Consider the following 21,609-nt stretch of genomic DNA (forward strand, 5'->3'; position numbering starts at 1 on the left):
ATAGTCATAAACACAATGTGCTATATATAATTATAATAGATATACCCTATGATATATTTGTAATTAAATTATTACAGAACTTAAATAGCAATTTAGATAATTTTTTCATTAGGTGATAATTAACAAATATATTTTCTGTGTAAAAAAGATTAAGTATTAAAGGTTAGGGTAAGATTTCCTTAGAATATAATTCACAAATCTGGTTTCTCCCCTGTCCTTCATTCCCTAGAATCAACTATCTATTTTATTTTATATGTTTAAATATGTAAAAACATATACACATATGCAAATGTTGCAGTATAAATTCTCCTAGTCTCATTTTCATTTTGTGTTTACTTGAATTCATATCATATTGTGGTTATAAACTATCATGATCTTTGTGTATGACTTTCCATATATAGCAGAATAAATCCTACAGTGTCCTCTGCCTCTGTCTGTTTTCAAAACAAGGCATGGCTACAGGTGTTGCTTAGCTCCTTAATACCATTCACTTACCAATATTCCTTGGAGCAATTTTTATGTTTTTACGTGTAGCAACTAACTTAATTATTTAACTACTGTAACACTCTCACATCACAGATATATTTTCTTATTTGGCCATAATCCTATTGTTGGACATTTTTCAAATTCTAAAACAATACAAACGCTGAACAATGTTCCGCTTGGCTCCTGTGTACATTGCCCTCAGAGTGAAATAAACTAGAACTTTGGTGGAGAAGAGGATCTCTCCTGACAGTGCTATCTCAGGACCTTTCTGGAGTGTTCTAAAGTCTTACACAATTTTATCTCTACATTTCCCTTAAAAAAAAAAACCTATAAGGGAAAAAAAAAGATCCAAAACTGTTTCAAATCATCCATAGTCAGATGCCACTTGAGCTAAGACATGAATCATGAATCATATACACCAGAATGTCATTTAAATTCAATCCAACAACTAGATGTTGAACGTTTCTTATATCTTTTGAGGCACCAGGTTTCTGAAGGTACAGGATGAGCCGTGATTATTTCCCATTAGGTACTTAAAATCCCACCAAGGTAACGAACAATAAGAAAGGGCAGAAGCTAAATCAAGGTGAAGAGGAAAGACACCAAGGACAGCTCTTGTTTTCTACCCCGACATCTGCACTCCTCTCTTCTGGCCAGCATCCTGACTGACTCTGGGGAAGACATCCCACCATGGGCTCCAACCCTGAGAAACTGTTGGATGGTGTCTGTACTCCTTAGGATAAGGGCTGAGCACTGAGTCCTAAATATGGTGGTGTCTGGCATGGGAATCTCCAGGGATCATTTATAATGGTAACAGATGACATTATTAACTGCTAACATATATGGAGTGCTTACAGCATGCTAAGTTTAAATGCACCATCTGAATATTTGGCAAGAGTTAACTCAGTTACTCTTTCTGGTCACTGGAGGAGAAGGTGATATTATCTCCTTATTTTGCCAATGTCATGTGTGCACAGGTAGGAAGTGATGGATCCCGAGTGATCACAGCCTGTACTCTGAACCATTGCACAGATTCCAGACCTCATGGAGTTCAGCTGTCATCTGCATGGAGGAGGCCATACCCTCACCGCCATTCCCTCCTCAGAACTACTCTAGCTCTGCCCTCCCTGTTGACTAGCTCTGCAGCTTCTCCAGGGTCTATGAATGGCTCATCTTCTGAATACATTTGTTTAGATGTAACTTTTCCAAAGTAGGTTTTCGTTGTTCGCAGATCCAGAGAAGAAGCGTCCTACATGTTTGTTTAGATGTTTGCTTCAAAATGCATTTTTTTTTTTTTTTTTTTTTTGGTTTTTCGAGACAGGGTTTCTCTGTGTAGCTTTGCGCCTTTCCTGGAACTCACTTGGTAGCCCAGGCTGGCCTCGAACTCACAGAGATCCGCCTGGCTCTGCCTCCCGAGTGCTGGGATTAAAGGTGTGCACCACCACCGCCCGGCTTCAAAATGCATTTTTAAAGGGATGTTGACTTGCAACTTGAAAACGTTGGATTTGTTAGAGGAAATCCCAGGTGTTAGAGTACATGTGACAGGAAAACCAAATAAGATCATTTCAGGCAGGAAGCCCTTGCTCAGAATATGGATAATTCCAACTTCAGAATACTCCACGCCCCAGTTATGCCTCACAGTTGTTCCTGTCTTTTAACCATCAGAAGATGAGCACCATCCTTCTCCTCAAAAGTTAGTTTTGGAAGTAAATTCACAACAGAGATCTACAGCGCAGCAGAATGTCTTCCTCCTCTACAGCTGCCTGGACGAGAGAGTCCCCAAAAATGCCCCTTGAGAAGATTCACTGCACTGTATAGAATGGCTGGAGCAGCTGAAGAGCACAGGGCTGCCACTGTAGTGAACCAGTGTGACAATAAGAACAGGCATGTGCACTGGTCCCTCATCGTTACACCAGATTCCTACTTCTGACATCAAATGTATTCTGTTGAGGCTAGGGATCTCCAAAGACCTTGAAGGAAGGTGGAAAAGACTGATGAAGAGTGGTCAGTTATCTTGAGTTTAAAATATGACTATGGCTGGGAATGTAGTGCTGAGTAGAGCATGTGCTTAGTATACATGAGGTGCTTGGCTCCGTCTTCAGGATCCAAAAGAGAAAAGGTTAGGAAACCAATGAGTTAGGACTGTGTGACTTAAAACTTAAAAATCATTTGTAAAATGAGATCAATCGGACCTGCAAGAAGAAGACATCAAGTCAGATAAAGGATTAACCCATTTGTGCAATTTAACTAACTCAGTCACACACCCTTTGTTAAATCGAATCATCGTTAAAGCTTCATACAAAATTCTACAACCACATAAAATACAGGTTCACAGAAGTGGCAGACAGAAGGGCAGACAGGTGAACATTTTCACTAGAGTAGATCAGACCTCTGAAGAAGCAGCACTCCATCCATCTGAAAGGTGTAGGCTTTACATATTAGCAAGACCAGCATCTCTGGATGATGGAGGCCGCTGATGTTGAAACTCAGCAAGATTCTCACCGAGGAAGCCATCAATATTGCAGTCTACTTTACAGAAAAGACTTTGTCTTCTTGTTAACTCTGATTTCTCAGAAATGTCTGACTCCCCTGTTCGGGGATGAAATAATTTTTTCTGGTTTGTAATTGGAGCTGTGAAATTACATTAGCTAGTGTAGCTTCAGGAAGCAGCATTTCTATATCATTTCTTGATTGTCAAGCAAACAGACACAAATGGTTTAAAAGACAGATCTTGCAAAGCCTTAAATCAATCTTTGTAGGCAGAGATAATGAGGATCACAGACCCGAATCCCATGTGAGATGGTTGCCTCAGGTACCCACAGTGACAAAGGCTGGGTGATCGGCCATCAGGTGTCAAATCCAAATTGTAATTCAGACCACTACTGAGAAGTCGGCATAGTTACTCGATTCTCTGTGTTTTAATCGAAAGTTTCTTTTGTCCAAGTGACTGCGGAGAAAAATGCAGCATGCCTGGGCTCAGTTTTCATTTTTTTTCTCAAGAAAGTTTGGTCTACGGTGGGTGGTGTCGCCTGCCTGACCTCATAGCCTTTTTGAAGTGGGATGTGCCTTTTCAGTGTGGTATAACCCAGGGATACTTCAAATAAGAGTTTCTTTTCCTTCACGTGTTCCATATAACATCAGCCAGTGAAAGAAAGAGAGAGAGAGAGAGAGAGAGAGAGAGAGAGAGAGAGAGAGAGAGAGAAAGAAAGAAAGAAAGAAAGAAAGAAAGAAAGAGGGAGGGAGGGAGAGAGAGAGAGAGAGAGGGAGAGAGAGAGAAGGGCAGTCTCCACCCTCTTTGAAGAACCACCTTGAAGAGCATTGAGTCAAAATTGCTTCTGTGGCCACAGCCACAGCCTGAGCTCCAGAGGAAAGTGGTCCACATCTGCATATGACATCTTCCCTCAAACCTGTCCTCTTCGGCTTCCTCTCAGAGTGAAGAAAAAACCCTATCACAGTCAACCAAGCAAATTGGGGTACCACCTTTGATTTTTATCCCTTTCTCAATATCAACACCCAACCTGTCATGAATTAGCTGTTTCCATGTTCTGGGTCACATGTCCTAATTTATCTCTTGTCTCTCTATACAGTCACTGCAGTCTAGAAATTCTTCAGTGACTTCCAATTGCTCTCAGGGTGTCTTAGAGCCCTTTTGGTGCAGCTACAGACCCTTTGTGAGACCCTTTCTTCACCTCTCCAGATGCTCCTCCACCTCACTCGTCACCGTCCTTTACTTCTGGATCTTTCTACACATTGCTTTCATTGACAGGAATACCCTTCACCTGACTGGTCCTTGCCTTCTAGGTCTGAACTTGGAGGTCAAATCCTCTAGGACATCTTTCTTGGTGCTTCCATTCTGACTGGGGTAACCATCCCCTGTGTCCCTGTAGCACCTAGAATGTGTTTCTATCTTATCAGGAATCATACATACTATGTCATTATCTTTGGAACTGGATGGACAATGTGATTCTTACTGATCACCCTGGAAGTAAAGCCAAAGTCCAAATGAAGACAACAGATGCTAGTCATCATGCATTCTAAACCTCTCCCCATTAGATGGGCTTCCAGATTTCTGAGCGGTACCAGCTCTGCGCCAGCACAAGGCCAATGTCTGTGCACTCATTCTAGGACAGAATGGGTATCATCAGGAGCCTCTGGATATAATGCAGTACACTCAATAAGAAACTCTGACCCTTCTCTTCTGAAAAGAAGGTTGAGAGAGAGAAAATGCAAACAAATCTCTCATAAACTAAGAAGGCAAGGCTGGCACCTCGTGTCCCCAATAGAGAGACGTTCACTAGTCTCTGAACTCAGGTATTGCTTCAGTCCATCCCGTGGGGAGTCTGTGGAACATTCTAGAGATTGGTAAACTCAGAGGAAGGGGTTAGACACAGTACATGGCTATGTCCTGCTGTGTCTTCAGGTGGTTACCCAGCTCTGTAAGCCTGACCGTGGTGTCTGTAATTTCATTCCAAGCCAGCCTTCCACTTTGTCCCCAGCACTAGTTAATCGTCTCTTCAATCCTGGTCAATATTTCACAGACTTTAAGGTGAAACTCATTGGGCTTTGGCCAAGTTCCTATTGACTGGGAGGCAAATTCAGCTCAGGTTAACCCTCTTGGGGAACGAGAGGGCTTCTGGCTGTCAAGGCTTACTCTGCCTCCCCAGTGTGTTCTGGCGCACTGGGAAAGCCCTTGATTAAAACCCCAGCTCCACTGGGCAGGGCTGAGCTCAGTAAGCAGGGCTCGACTTCCCTTAGCTGCCTTTTTCCCTTGGGCTCATGGACCATCTGCAGATGTGAAAGGCCACTTGGCTGGACCAGTTACACGAGAAGGAGGCACTCCATAGACACAGCACGACTCTGACAGTCAGCAATTTGTTCTCCCAACCTCCCTGCTCCAGCCAGGGTGTCACAGAGCAAACACATTCCACCTACTGAGGGAAATCAATAACCACTCACAAACTTTATATTCCAGATCAGGTTACAATTCTTGTGTGATTCTACTAACATCTCTCCCAACTCATTTTTTTCAGTGGCAACTCATGGATCACTCCCAGAAAACACACCTAATTACTATATCCAGATCATCACTCCCCCCCTCCAGCCCTTGCCATGATGTACATCTCCCCACTTTGAACCTACGGGCCAAAATATGCCTCCCCAGCCAGACAACACAGGCTATTTAGAGATCGTAGAGCTCAGCAATGGCTAAAATGACTTCAGAAATCTCAGCAGAAGCAGATCTAATTAGGCGGCAGTGGACCCTCCAGAAGAGACATGATTCTCCAGCTTTATTCCAGACACCCACCGACACTCCAAAACAAACTCCCACTTTGACCAGATAGATTTAACATTCAAGGCTTGTAAGCTTCTATCACATATATTTTATAGTTAACATAAAACGGGATTTTTGCAAGCAGAAGCCCTATAATGACTGGATAGTCCACAAAGTAGCACAGCCATGGTAGAAAAAAATAGACTGACACCAACTCACCAGAACTTTGTACTTCTCCCTCCCTGCCTGATCTTCCTTCTCCCCCTTCCTCCTCCTCTCTCTATCCCGTGTGTGTGTGTGTGTGTGTGTGTGTGTGTGTGTGTGTGTGTGTGTGTGTGTGTGAGATTAGGTATACATGTGCATGTGTGTGGGCACAAGTGCCCTTGCCAGGTTAATATCATCTGTCTGTATCATTCTCCACCCGGAGCTCAGATTCCAATTCAGCTAGACTGGGATCCTCTGTCTCTGTCCCTACAGACCTGGAACTGTCTCCCCAGCTCCAAGTTGCAGGAACTTTTAAGAGGCAGTGATACGAATGTATCCCTCAAGTCACACTGATTGTAGATAGAGACATTTTAAACCTCTGACAGTCTCTATGTTGCATAACATATGCCTGTAATATGTATGTGTCCTTTGTATGTAACATGTATGTCATACATTGTTTACTGTGTGCTGTGTGTATAAACATACAGAAACACATCTTGATGACTCCTTATTGGGACAAGCACTGCTTTTGAAGATGTTCTATTCTATAGGCTGTGATAAACAAAGAAAGAAACTAATGATTGGCTTGTCCAGTAGCAAGGCCCAAGATAAGGTCTGCATGTAACAGCAACCCCTGAAACAGGAACGGGAAAGTGGGGACCCATGGGGAACAGGAAGAATAGGGTATAATCCTCCAGACCTCCTGTAGCCTCTCCGAAGGCAAGTCCATGGGGACGAAGGACCTAGGGTATTCAAACTCAGAGGATGGACAGCCCAAGGCCCTTTTTATGTTTCCAGTCCACGGATTAAAGCAGGCTCCTGCCAGAGAGGCAGCCTTAGGAGCAGGCTCTGGCTGTGCTAGGCAGAGAATGGGGATAAGGCTTTGACACAGGATCTAGTAAACAAGCTAGAGAGAACTTGAATGGAAGGACCATTTCCTGAATGCCCTCATGGAGGTGTCTGAGACTAAATGCAGAACTGATAGGAAATGGCCATACAAAGAAGATCTCAGGGCAGAGTATTTGGGAGCAGAGGAAACAGGAGGCCTTGGCCCTCGGTGCAGATTTGATATTAGAAATTTGCCTAGTGGCAAGTGTGGCTAGACTGTAGAAAGGGGTGGACTGTAACATGGGACAGAAGATTTGGAGAGGAGGGCGGGGGGGGGCGGGGGGGGGGGGCGGGGCTCATCTGGACTATGATGAGGATTTGATCAGTACAAAGAGTTAAGCCAGGTTTATTGCACAGACATAAGCAAGGTTTTGCTTCTGTGTTTCTCTGGGGACCTGGGGGTTGGTTCTAGAAAGGAAGGCAGCCGACAGGAGGAGCTTCCTGGAGAGGAAAGGGAGGGTGTTGAGCCTCCGCGCTCTCTTGGACATTCTTCCTAAAGCTCAGGATCTCACACCTCTTCTATGGACAAGGGTTCAGAGACATTCATTAATTTAACTAAAACTAAAGGTAGCAGTGAGAGAGCTGATCTAAACCCAGAAAACAGCACTCCAGAGCCATGTTCACAGCTCCTGAACTATCCTGCCTCCTTGCTATAGCAGTGCGGATGAGAGAAGACAGAAAGCTTGGTGGGTTTTGTTTGCTTGTTTTTTAACAGCAATGGAGGCAGAATATGGACTGACTTAGGCTACATTTTGGAAACTGGGTCAATACAGCCTGCAGGTGGACTGGTACACGCGTGGTAAACACTGGCATCTTTAAGTGTTGGGTACCAAGCAACAGATTCCTTATAGAGCTTATCAAATTAGGATCTAATCAGGAAGCCTCTTGCTTCAGCTAGCAGGTAATGAAAGGCTCCTGTGAACACCTCCCAGGAGGTGCAAAGTGGCTGCGGCAGGGACTGCCTAGCGTCACACTTTCCAAAGCTGTCAGGACAGTCATGTGCTAACAGGTTCTTGTGCTTTCAGTTGGACCCACCCCACTGCAGCTGCTGACCTGTCCCCTCTCTGAAGCTTCTTCATTAAACCACACAGCTCCAAAGAGGATGGTCTTAGGAAAATAAACTTTTAACCCAGGCTAGCTGAGTGTGCTCCACAATTTGACATGCCCCTTATGCTCAGAATGGTCACATGTGCCATGCTACACTGGATGAGAGCAACCCCGCCTGGTAAAAGACCTTGTCTCATCCATCTACCAAGCTAGGAGAGCTTAGAGCTGAACTGAGTTACCTCTGTCCTGGATGATCCTGGATACCTGAGGAAGCAGTGTGTATCACCTCAAAGGCACTTAATGAAGTGTGCTCTGTAGCCTTTTGAATGCCATGAGCTGGCTCTGACATTCCTCTACCATATTTGGCTCCAAATCAATAATACATGCAACTCAGCCCCATCTGGGACATTGCTGGAACAGTCAGTCAGCAACACCTACATCTGTCCAGAACTAAGTCTCCTTGACCCACTGCCTCTCCTATGTACCACACAGCACAGAGTTCCCAACTCCCCTCCCCACAACCTGTCCCTTCTGGACACACCTGTACCCATGCATTCATGAATCCCAAACCCTCCCTAACCAGGGACTCTAACTCTGTAACTTTTGTAAGTTAGTCTGTAATAATATGATTGAACAGGGTGTCCTCAGCAGGCAGGGGCATTATGACAGACATCTCTTAATAAGGGACAGAGCTATTAGGAGAAAGGAAGAGAGTGGAATGTTGACTTTGAGTCTCCCTATCTCATTCCACTCAGCTGGTGAACAGCAATTGTGACTTTGGCATAGTTTGGTACCTTTCCCCCAGTAGACCTCAGAAGCTGGGGAGAAATAGCCAAGTGCAATCAAGCCACATCTCCCACAATTCCTGCACAATCTTGTTCATGCAGTGTGGAGTGAACTATGTCTGCTAATGGCAGAGGGGATCTTGCCTGTCTGAATGTAGGGATACTCTCATGACCAAAATAATGCTTCATGTTGGTGTATTACACTGTTATTTATTCTGTAATCCTTAAGGAAATGAGGTGGTCACATCTGGGGACTGCGTGGAAAGGAGAATTGTATGGCATCTCTTCCTCACCTTCCCTACTTCCTGTGGTCATTCCTTCTGGTAATATCTCACCCTTCTGTGGCTTTACCTTATTACAAAGGAAGGTGTGAAGAAATATATAGAGCTCTGGGGTCAGGGTTGAAAGACCTAGGTTTCAATACCAGCCTTACTATTGCCTAGCTGTGTGACCTTGGAGAGGACACTTCTCTTTCCCCGTAGATGGGATTTCAAATGCCTCTTTCATGAGATGATCCAAATGCAATGTGATCTACATTCTAGTACAGATCTTGTGTGTAATGAGGCATCTGGATTGGATGCTGAGTCCAAGAAGTTTTGGGTCCACAGTAGAGTGTGCTGGGCCTTCAGCTGGAGCTAAGTTATGTACTTCACCAAATGCCTGGTCCAGTCACACTGGGATGAAGTGGACTGGAGTGATCATCTGCATCACTCAAAGTACATTGTGTGTGTGTGTGTGTGTGTGTGTGTGTGTGTGTGTGTGTGTGTGCGTGTGTAAGGGAAAATACAAAATGCAGAGAACTGAGCTCTGCAAGGCAGGCGGGTATAAATCAAAGTGATTGCTACATGTGCCTTGCATTTTCCTTCTCCTTTTCTGTGTGAGGACAGACTGCAGAGGGCTCAGGCAAGCTCTCTATGAGTGCCTCTTACATTGCTCTTTGCAACTTAGAGTAATAATGCCACTTACAGACAATCCTCAAGCCACCCAGGAGCCCTCTGCTACTGCCATCACCAAACTCACAAATATCAAAAAGAACAAAACCCAACAGCGATGTCTCAGATCAATGGGAGCACTAGTATTCCATTTCTGGGAAAAACCACCCATTAAAAAGCCTCCTGTTTGCATTTTAAGGCTAAGAGAGGGGCTCCTGCTTTCAGAGAAGTAAATGAGAAAATGCGTCTGGATTCAAGCATTGGCGAAATGAAATGGTAATTGTTTTCAGTCATCCCCTGGCTCCCTCTCCCTCCCTTCTCCCCCTCCCCACCTCAGCTGCAAAGAAGGGTGACTGGGGCCTCTACACTTAAAGCTCCACACCTTTAAACCCGCTACTGGGTGTCGTGAAGGGAAATCAGAGCCAAGTCACATGCTTCAAACAAGTAGAACTTGCTTAAAAAGGGAAGGTCTAAAATCTACACCATTTCCCTCCCTAGAAATAAAAATGGAAATGGGAAGGTTTATCCTCCAGCTTGTGTGTGTGTGTGTGTGTGTGTGTGTGTGTGTGTGTGTGTGTGTGTGTGTTTTGTTTTTTTTGTATTTGAGTAACAGAGCTACCAGTCCCTATGCATCCTGCCCCAGAGAGCCCAAAGTGAAGAGTGATTTAATGAACCACACACTTAGGCTTAATATTTAAATAAGAGAATCAAAGAGATTCTGCTTGGACTGTAAAACAATAGGAGAGGAGCTTGGGAGAGTGTGAGACAGAAGGAAGCTAGGAGAATAAATATTCCACAACGACTTGTAATGAGCTCTCCCCACAAAGCAACAAGGATATACAGTCCTCACCCTCAGGGCCGTCCGAGTGGAATAAAGAAAGGAGCAGTCAATTGACAGGAACAGTATAAAAACCACACACAATGAAACGCACTGCATTTCCAATTATGTTCGGTCCCTGAGGATGAATCTCAAATTGTACTCCTATGAAACTGATATTAATATTTTATTTGGGGCATTACTTGTTCATATATTCATTATTAGCTGTATATACTTCCTCATATGCTACCTTAGTCCAAAAAGAATAAAAAGGAGAGAAGATGTCAGAGGGACCTGAAGGTCAACACACAGGCCCAAGCCATCCTCCTTGGGACCATGAAGAGAATCAGCCAAACTCTGGAGGTCTTTGAACAAAAGAGGACTTTTTTTTTTCCAGTAAACACATGTCCTTCCGACATTAAAGTTTTAAAGAAAACTCTTCCTTTGAATGTTAACATTCTGAATCGCTGTTCTACGTTAAGTGATCAGCTGCCTTCGATGTCAGGTAGTACAATGCTCATTCTAAAAAGAACCCAGAAAAGCAAGTGCTGGCAGCTCCTTCAGTGTCATCAGCTCCTTGTACAACTAAATAAAGGGGGAAACAAAGGGGTTTCATGACTTGTGCTAGTCCTTGATGTGCCGTCTACTAGAGTGAACCACTGTGTACTGAACAGCTGTAAATGTCAACAGGGAGGTACCTGACCAGGACACAGGTGATAAGAACAGATGTGATCAGCGCCAAAGCGAATGTGATGCCAAGCCTTCAGTGATGGGCAGAGAGAGGAAAAGAAAGTGAAGGAAGATCGGCGGGCGAGGGTGCTCAGTCTGAGGAAACAGGATCAGCTGAGGAATTGGAGAGGTGAGGTGGCTGTGGCTTGTTCTGCTTCTCTGATCTTCCAGCATTCACCCCAATACCTGGCTCTGACCGAGTATTTTATTAATAAGACTCTTTAAGATTTGTGCTACATCTGGCGCCCAACTTATCGGGTACAAATTTGCGAAAAAGCTACTTGCCTATGGTCTTGCGGGCCCCAGCTCAGACCCAAGCTACACTCGCCCAGTTGTGGTGATGCACACGCATAGGATTTACTGAAGGAGTCAGAGGCAGGAGGATCTCAAATTTGAGACCAGCCCAGAAGGCTTGCTGAGGAGAAACTGTGAACGGGACCAAGCTACAAACGGTGACAGTGGGACCCTGGAGGTGGTGGCTGCTGCTCCAAGTTGCCGGCTGCTTCTCATCCTGTTGGTGACTGGGGTGATGCTGCTACCTGGGATGAAGGGTTTCCTGCTGCTTGTTCAGAGAAGAATTGCCAGGACCATCATGTTACAAGAAAGCATTCACAAAGGTAAGTTTGGAAAAGTTTGGCAAGACAAATGGTGGAGATAAACTGCTGTGAAGATTTTCTCTTCTAGGAAAGAACGTTCATGGTTCCGAGAGACAGACATTTATCAGACTGTGATTGCTCCAAACCACAGAGGAGACACCAAAAAAAAAAAAAAAAAAAAAAAAAAAAAAAAAAAAAATGTCTGCAGGAACCATGACCGCACCTAACAGTAACTTTGAAATCTCCAAAAGGATGCCAGGACCCACAATGACGATTCCACATGGACTATGGTAAAGCCATTAAGCTGATTAACACCACAGAAAGATCAACTTTGGACTACAAACTGGTCAGGACAATATCGAGATGGCTAGCTGAGATGATCCAGATTCATAAACTACTCCAGCAAGGACTTGAGACAAGCCCTGTACTTTCCCATTATGCAGATACCGGAAAAATGATACAACTAACTCTCTCAGGACTTGACAATTAGCCCCAAAATTTTCTTTTCAGGATGCCCTAAAGATGTCTTTGCCCCCAGAGAGCAGGAAGTAATTTAAGAACATGACGCCCACATTCCCAAGATGTGGAGTGGATGTTTTTTCGTCATTTAATGAGTTATGGATATTATCATTGTTTACTATGGTTGGTTACAAGTTATTAATTGTTAATGGTCAAAAAAAAGCTAAACAAAGGAGATTAGATACAAGGTTCTTGTTTTAAAAAAAGAAAAAGAAAAAAGAGGATATAGAAAAGGGTGGATCATTGAATCTACCCTGAAAAAAAGAGAAGATAAAGAAATGATAAGATAAAACGTAGATTTTTGGATCTACTCAGAAAAAAAGAGACTATGGATGTGATAAGATAAAAAGGGAGATTATTGAATCTACCTTTAAAAAGGAACTACTTGTTTTAAATAGGATAAGTAATGAAAATTTTTATCTGAATTTGTCAAATGATAATGGACTGGACATTGTTAATATATATGATGGAGTTTTTTGTCTGAATCTGTCAAATGTTAATGAACTAGACATTGTTAATGTAATTCTTGACTGCATATATTGTATATACTTATTGGATATAGTTTTTCTTGTATTAATTATAAGCTTTCTAAATTTTAGACAAAAGGGGGAAATGTGGTGATACTGTGTTCCCCAAAATATTGTGCACCCTAATAAACTTATCTGGGGTCAGAGAACAGAACAGCCACTAGATAAACATAGAGGCCAGAAAATGGTGGCACTCACCTTTAGTCCTAGCATTCTGGAGGCAGAGATCCACCCAGATCTCTGTGAGTTCAAAGCCACACTGGAAACAGCCAGGCATGGTGACACACGCCTTTAATCCCAGGAAGTGATGGCAGGAAGCAGAAAGGTATATAAGGTGTGAGGACCAGGAACTAGAGCCTTGTTAAGCTTTTAGGCTTTTAGCAGCAGTTCAGCTGAGTTTCATTCTGGATGAGGACTCAGAGGCTTCCAGTCTGAGGAAACAGGATCAGCTGAGAAACTGGCAAGGTAAGGTGGCTGTGGCTTGTTCTGCTTCCCTGATCTTCCAGCATTCACCCCAATACCTGGCTCTGAGTTTTTTATTAATGACCCTTTAAGATTCATGCTACAGTGCTCTGACTGAATAGCAGAAATAGCATGGAAGAGAACAGAATAAATACTGCTATGGAAATAGCTTGAGAACCTGTGAGATATCCTGATGGACTTAACAAAAGCCCTGGTGGCTAAACACATCTAAGAACGGGTAGATACCAGTTTAGTTACGTTTAATTATGTGAACGACACAGTGAATGTGGCTGTTTCCCACCCACAAGAGTTCACAGCAGGAAACTGGGATACTATTGGCAGAACGGCTGCCTGGGTTATTTGGTGATGACCGTGATGAAATGAGAAGTAAGGGGAAGGAGGAGGCAATGAGAGGATGAACATGAAGCAAAGCGAAAGGGAAGGAAAGAAGATGCAGAGGAGAGGAGGAGGGAGGGAGGGAAAGTGGGAAGCAGTACTTGAAGAGCAGTGGGGATGGATATACAGGGGTGCATCTGACAACAGGTGCTCAGAAACATGGGGGATTTTCACTTGAGATGCTTAGACCAGCACAAGGCTGAGGCTTACACATTGTCATGTGTCCAAATCATGCTAGCTGGGTGGGAGCTGAACAGCAGGATTTTCCAACAGGCCCGTCAATAGCCACTGCCACAATTCTTTCCCTGTGCCTCCTGAGGAGGGCCAGGTGAGAACAACCTACTCTCTCCAGGACACTCCGCGAGTGTTTCAGCATCACCTGACTGTCCACGTACATACAAGAAGCCACAGAAGACAGGGAAGGCAAGAGGCGAAGAGAAATGGCAGCCATCCAGCAGGCTCTATTTGTGTTCCTCTGACGTTCTTAGTAACAGGCCATGGGACACACACAATACAATCTACACTTAAGAAGAGTATGAGAACAGGGTTTAAGTCACCATCTTCGTATCTTGGGCAAACTTCTTAACCCCTCTACACGTCTGTTTCCTCATCTACACAGTGGGGTAAAACAAAGTTTCTGAGATGGAATACAATACATATATATATATATATATATATATATATATATATATATATATATGAAGAAAGGACTCCTTTGGGTTTCATAGTCCATGGAGAGCTAATGCCATTGCCTTTAGGTATGTGGTGAGACAGGGCCATGGTGGCAGAAGGGCATGACAAGGAAAGCTTGGACATGACATCCAGGAAGCAGAGAGTAGCAGAGCTGGACCAGGGATCAGGTACAACCCTCAGGGTTCAACCCACCGTACCCATTTCCATCAACTAGACCACACCCACCAAAGTTCCACCACTGCCCTATAACTTGTTTAAATTTTGACTCAATCAAACTCTCTGCAAACTCCCTCATAGGGGAGTTATGCTTTTCAAATTTTCTGGGTGCTTCTCGAGCCAATCAAGTTGACAGCCAGCACTAACCATCACTAATCCTGCTCACAAAGAATTCAGTACCACACACCTGGCTGACAGTAAGCACCAGAAATATATGAATTGGTATTACTTAATTTTTAATATACTTATATCTCACTGTCCAGATAATAGAACTGTGTTGGTAAATATGGTGGATAGATGCAGGAATACATATGCAAAAAAAAAAGCACAGGACTATATACTTAAGCTGTGTATTCTTATACACAGATTACATTAAAATTAAATCTCTGAAATTGTATAATAAAACAAATGTATATAAATACAGTATGCTTGGTAACCTATGTATATAAATAAATAAGTATATGTACTACTTTATATTACATAGTATTATAAAATCCTTCTTTCAGGAAGTCAGGGAAGTTAGCCAGGGCATACTGCCAAAACTGACACATTTCCGTTCATCTTTCAGACTCTACGCTCCTCAGGTTTGGGTTCCACTGGACCTTAGTACTTAACAGGGAGGAAGACAGTACCCAGTTACCCAAAGGTGCTTTCCCAAATAGCATTTGGAGAGTCACCTGCCACTGGGAGAGGGAGAGGCTCTTCCCTCCTCTGGCCCACCACCCACCTTACACCTTGCTTCTCATTTCAACTCAGCCTCAGAGTCTCATTAATGATTAACAACAAGATCCCTGCCAAACTGGAACCTGGAAGGGGATGAAGTACACACATCCCAGCAGGGACACACCCAGCAGAGGGCTAGCAGTGTAAGGACCGAAAAGAACGTGCCCACAATGTTCAGGGGCCAAGGATACCCCATGACTTAAATATGCCCACTCAGGGCATGCATGTGATACTTGCATAGACAAAGTATAAGCCAAAGAAGATGGAGGGGTGAAAATTTATGAGGTGCTGTAGAAATTAATTTTGTATGCCTCCTCCATTACCGGTGTGTCTGAAATAACTTTAATATGCAAGTTATCATGTTAATCTTTGGTACTAAAAAAGAATGTATCATCATTAACCTTGCTGGCCCTGCATTTAGCAATGCGGTCTTTTTATTAGCAGGGATCTCAGCAGTATTACTTCTTGGTTTCTCAATATTTTTACTTATTGGTATGCAGTCCTTCCAGTCACTCTGCAAAACCTCCGCTGCCTCCAAGGCCCATTTCTCAAACTTTTGACTCTAACTGCCCTTAAGTCACCAGACACTGACTGCCACTCCATCCTCCCCCCTTACTCTAAATGAGAGTACAGTCCCTACAGAAGGAGCCAGCCACAGAAAACACATTGACCACAGGAGGGGGGCCACAGAGACAGGGACAGGAACAAGAATGGGAAGATGGTCGTGAGAGGCAAGTTCACCTCAGGCCATCAGGAGCTGGTCTTCAAAGCTCTGGATCCCTGGATAACACAGCTGTGAGGAAATCCTGCTTCAAGGAGCAGGAAAACAAATTAAGTGATCCTGGGAGATTCACGGTAAAAGATAATAAGGAAATCACCTAAATCGTGTAATCTAGTACATCGTATCCATGTGTTCACATGATATAGGGAAATTACAGGTTTAAAATGTGGAAAGTTCTATACCCCATTTTGATGAATAGCTTTAATATCCTATTTCACTTAGCCGTACATGCTAATCTTTAAAATGTAGTAACAGTAGGGAAATGCTGGATAAATTGCATCTTGCCATTTCTCTCCTCCATGTATTTCCTCTAATTGAATAATAAGGTAATCAGAGAACTTCTTAGGGGGAGAGCAGAAAAGCAGAGAATAAGGACTAAAATATGATCTTCAAACAGAGAAACAGTGCCTCAAAAATAAAACAGGGCATGGCTTATGATTCAGGATATAGGCAAAAAATACCCAACACTGGCTGCCGGTCGAGCTCTGGCTTCTCTGGTCAATTTGATAAGCTGCAATAATGAGACTGTGGACGCATCTGAATTGATCTTTGGTACATGGCTAGTTCTTGGTTTTCATTTTAGGGTTCCTAGTTGCTTTTCTAGCTACTTATTCTATGAATAAGAAGAAGGCTGAGATTCATCTCTCTCCTCTTTCCCTAAAGATGCTGAACATTCTAGAGGGCAGGGTTGAAGAAAGCATTTCCAGAGCTTTAGCTAGTTGTTGGTTTACCAACAGGAGAGCCACTGGGTGCCCACCCTAGTTTATAACCCACGGTTATTTCCTTGGTGTTGTTTTTAATAACATAAGTTCATTTTAGGTTGTTCATACTTGTTTTAGAGCATTTTTCTATCTCAGACAGAAAGTCAGCAGCACTTCCCACAACTGAATGTAAGGCTGACAACTAGTACCAGGAAGACAAAGGAGTTTTAGGAGAGTCCAAGAAGAGGGTGAGCCGGAAATGCTTCCTCTTTGTTAGCCATGGAGATTAGTAGGAAAAGACTAAGGTGCACACGGGGGACGGGGGATGCTGGATCAGGCCATTCAGGCCATTCTGGCCGTCTGCCCCACGTAGTAGGCCCGGGATAGTCTGTCCTTGGTCTTCTCCTACCAGGAAACCCACCTACCCATGGGGCGGATCCGTACTTCAAGAAACACTAGGAAAAGGAGAGAAAGAATTTTTGGCATTCGTGACCTCTAGTCCCAACTCTGCCTCTAACTCATATTATGACCTTGGGCAGCTCATGAGATTTGATACTCTAGTCTCTCCAAGGAGATCCTCAACTATACCCACAGTGTGTCCTGTGGAATATTCAAATGTCTTCAATAATCTCTCCCCAACACCTCAGTGTGTGACTGTTAATTGCAATTTGCCCTGTTATCTCACAGGTTAACTGGCAAAAATAGCAGAGCTTTGGAAAGATCAGCAACCTGGGGGCAAAGTTTTAAAAAAAAAAAAAAAAGCGCTTAAAGTTGCAATGTTGAAAAAAAAAATCAATGAGATTCACTACAGTCTACACACAACAGAAGTCAACTTCCCAGGTGTAGGCTGATGCATCTGTGGACATCAGAAGTGGGGTGCTGCTTCACATAGATATGAGAGACCCCTTATCATCTGCTAGACTCCTCAAATAGTAGTCTATGAGAGGGGGTATGGAGATCAAATGGCCAATTGGATCTCCCTCTTCCTATGACAAAAAGGGTAATGGTAAGAAAGAAAAAATAAGCCAAAGTCAGTGGTTTCAAATTAGCTACGGATCCGCAAGCATGTGGACAGCATCTGGCATAAAGATTCCCTGCCAGTGATGACCACAACCTACTTTATAAGGCTCCCATAAGAAAATTATCATCATAGTCATTTTGCTAGACATGCATGTCTTCTCTCACACAGTTTTTGTTTTCTGTCTTGATATTTTGAAAAAAAAAAGTTCATTTCAATTTAATCAATGCTTTATTTTTAATATACTACTTTGGATCCAACTCTGAATTGATGATAAAAGTGAGCCTGGCAATGGTAAATGAATAACTGAGATGGAACTAATAATCATGCTAATGTGAAGCTTCCCTGTGTTAAGCACTTACAACCATCTAGGAATGGTACTGAGTGTCATTCCATTTAATGTTCACATTAATTCCATTGCTATTTCCATTTTAAAAACTGAAAACCAAATGAGTGACATGACTTTTCCAAAGTCACTGATGGCTACAGCTCAAGAAATTACAAAACAAAATAAAAAACAGCAGTAACGCTTCCCAGCTCCCGAGAAACCTTCCAAAGGACACCGCTGGGGAAGCTCTCTTTACACATTTGAGGCTGAACTCAAGATTATGAAGAAAATCAAAGGTTGCCCAAATATAACTTAATAACATAGGGCAGAACCATGATGATTTCAAAAGCCCTATGATGTCTCCTGTATGGTTTTTAAAATAAATTTCAATGCTTTTTTAAGTTATATTTTATGTATGTGTATGTGTGTGTCTCTATGTGAGTAAAATGGAAATAGTGTCAGCTCCCCAGGAGCTGAGAAGTCGAGGCAGTTGTGAGCCGCCTGATTTGAGTGCTAGGAATTGGATCCCGGTCATCAGCAAGAACAAGTGGTCTTAACCACCTAGCATTCTCTTGTGGTATTGTGTTCCCCCAAATATTGTGCATGCTAATAAACTTATCTGGGGTCAGAGACAGAGCAGCCACAATATTAAACATAAAGGATAGGCAGTGGTAGCACATGCCTTTAATCCTAGCATTCCAGAGGCAGAAATCCATGTGTTCAAGGATACAGACAGGCATGGTGACACACGCCTTTAATCCCAGAAAGCAAGCCTTTAATCCCAGGGAGTGATGGTAGAAGGCAGAAAGTTATATGAGGCATGAGGACCAGGAACTAGAAGAATTTGGCTGGTTAAGCTTTTAGCTGGTTAAGCTTCAGGCTTTCGAGCAGCAGTTCAGCTGAGAGCCATTGGGATGAGGACACAGAAGCTTCCAGTCTGAGGAAACAAGACCAGCTGAGAAGTTGGCCAGGTGAGGTTAGCTGTGGCTTGTTCTGTCTCTCTGACCATCCAGCATTTCACCCCAATAACTGGCCTCAGGTTTGATTTTATTAATAAGACTCTTTAAGATCCCTGCTACATTCTCTCCAGGCCCTTAAATATTTTTTAATGTGGTATAAACAACACAGTGACTTTAAAATCCTTTGGTTCCTCTGGATTCCCAGGGCACTTTGCTTAGACCTCTACCAACCACAGAGTCTTCACTTGCAGCACAGGCAGCCTCCTTGTGGCATCACTATATTGCTGTTACTTTTGTGTCTACTCAATGCTTTGTTTTTATAACATAGTCAGTGAACAAAGAACGGGTTGTAAGACCCATTCTAAAAATCACCTCTCCTCTTAGGATCTGTGGGGAATTTGATGCGACAGATAGCTATTTTATTTATGAAGACAAATACTTAGGGTGAGGTGAAGTTCAGGGCTGTATAGTCTGACTGGACTGGGCCATTGGGTGGCCATTTTCACTGGACCAGAACAGGAAGAACAAAACCAGAACCAGCAGGGCTGGAGCTGAGCATGGATGCTCAGTGAGTGACTTCTCCCATAGGGTAACTGTCCTCTTTCCTGAAGGCACAGGCATCCCATCTGTCAATATCAAATGCAAGGGCCCTACTGAGAACCATACAGTGTTGACCTCTAGGATGGCAAAAGAAGTAGCCAGGTGTAGACCTGAAGAACTTTGCTACAAGGAAGGGGCCTCTGTGTATCCACTACTGCCCTTCCAGGAACAGGAGCAGGAAACAAGCATCTCTCTTGCTTGTCCCCAAATCCTGGGTGTGATTATATGGATATGATTATAATCTTATGGTAAAAAAGAGATCTGCACATCTTGACTTCAAGGAATTCCTTTCTCTTCTTCCCACTGAACCACAACACAAGCTACTATCTATTGTGCATACAGGTCCCACCATTTACCAAGATTTGCAGCCCACTGAGGGACCCTGAAATACAACAAATTTCCTGAGTAGTAACTAGGACCTATTTGATTTGTCTGCACAGGCAGAACCATGATGAAACTCCTGTTACCTGGGTTGTAATTGATTTTAAACCTGCCAATGCAACCAGAGATGAAGCCTAGAACACACAAAAACCCACCAAACTCAACAAAACATTCTGCTGTTTACACAGATCCTGATAAATCTGGGCTGCAGGCAGGGTGAACCTGATGGAGGATACCTTTTCAAGACCCACACAGGCATTTGTGTGGAAGGAATGTCCCCCTATAAAGGACAATGTTGTCCTGATGGCTGCCGCCTCTCTAGAAGGGCTAGCAGCCTGAGGATGCCAGGTCCCAAACAAGGCCCCACGCAGAACACTGCCCGCTAGACCCTTCTCCCCAGCACAGTATAGATTCACATACCAGGGCTGTGAAGCCCTACAGTACATCTGAACACAGTCTTTTGGTGTCTCTCATGTCAGGCTGACACCAGTGCCCTCAAAGCCCTGGGATGACAATGCTTCTCAAGCTGTTTGCATAGTACATGAAGCTACTGCTTTTCTTTGTTGTCCTGGTAACACAGACCTGCTGACAGGACCTTAGAGATCCAACTCCGATCACACACATGAGGAATGGAGCCCCGAAAAGTGGCTTGTCCGAGGTCACACTACTTACCAGGAACTTTCTTGTAATGGAGTTCAAATCTTTTAAATCTTCAATGTAGCATTTCCTCTTAGAGAAAGCTCCTACAATTAAGACAGCCGTCCCTCTCCTGATCACCTACTTGATTCTTGTTATTAGACACACAGAGAAGTGTAGGCGCTTGACCGGAAGTCACAAACAAAGTCAGCACTGTATGAACACAGTGAACATCTCCAAGAGGCATGAGGGCTCCCTAGATCCAGAATATGCCAGTTTTTGCTGCATTTCTTTGGATTTTAATAAAGAAAGCATTAATAAGAAAGAGCTCCTAGCCGGGTGAGAGTGGGGGTTTGGAGGTACTGCAATGGGTACCAGATTCTCTTCATTCATCACCGGAGGGAAACCGACCGATTTTCCAACCAACTTACAGGATCCTCACAAATCTCACCAGAGGAGGGCATAACCACATCCATGTGAGCAATGCACATTAAACATGTACACACAGCTAGATACACAGCTACTCATTTTTATTGAAGGCTTATGGCTAAAACTCTCATCACAGTTGACACAGTCTCCTCTAGGTAACAGGATGATCACCAACTAGAAAGATAAGGCAATTCTCAGGCCAACTGGGTCCAAGTTTGGTGGGAATAAGCCAGCAGGGCCCCCAGATCCAAAAGAATCAAGGCCAAAGTCACATTAAGGGAAAATATGCATATCCAAATGAGATTAGCCTGTGCTGCATCGGATGCTCACCTTGGTAGGTGTCCCTTCTTACGTGACCCAGAAAGAAAATTGCTGGGAGCACTCTCTAGGAGGTAAAGCATAATGAGATAAATTGCTCCAGCCCACATTCTCTCTGTGGAGATGACAGTAAGTCACCTGATCTGCCCCACATCCTAGAGCTGAA

General features: G+C 43.5%; 1 protein-coding gene across 1 annotated transcript in view; it reads right to left on the reverse strand.

Annotated features, from left to right (window-relative positions):
* Positions 1-21,609, reverse strand: part of Dock2 (dedicator of cytokinesis 2) — a 419,530-nt gene that overhangs the window by 247,127 nt on the left and 150,794 nt on the right. The window lies entirely within an intron of this gene.

This window comes from Peromyscus californicus, unplaced genomic scaffold (genome assembly GCF_007827085.1).
Source record: "Peromyscus californicus insignis strain IS unplaced genomic scaffold, ASM782708v3 Scaffold_3__1_contigs__length_106647218, whole genome shotgun sequence".
Lineage (NCBI taxonomy): Eukaryota > Metazoa > Chordata > Mammalia > Rodentia > Cricetidae > Peromyscus > Peromyscus californicus.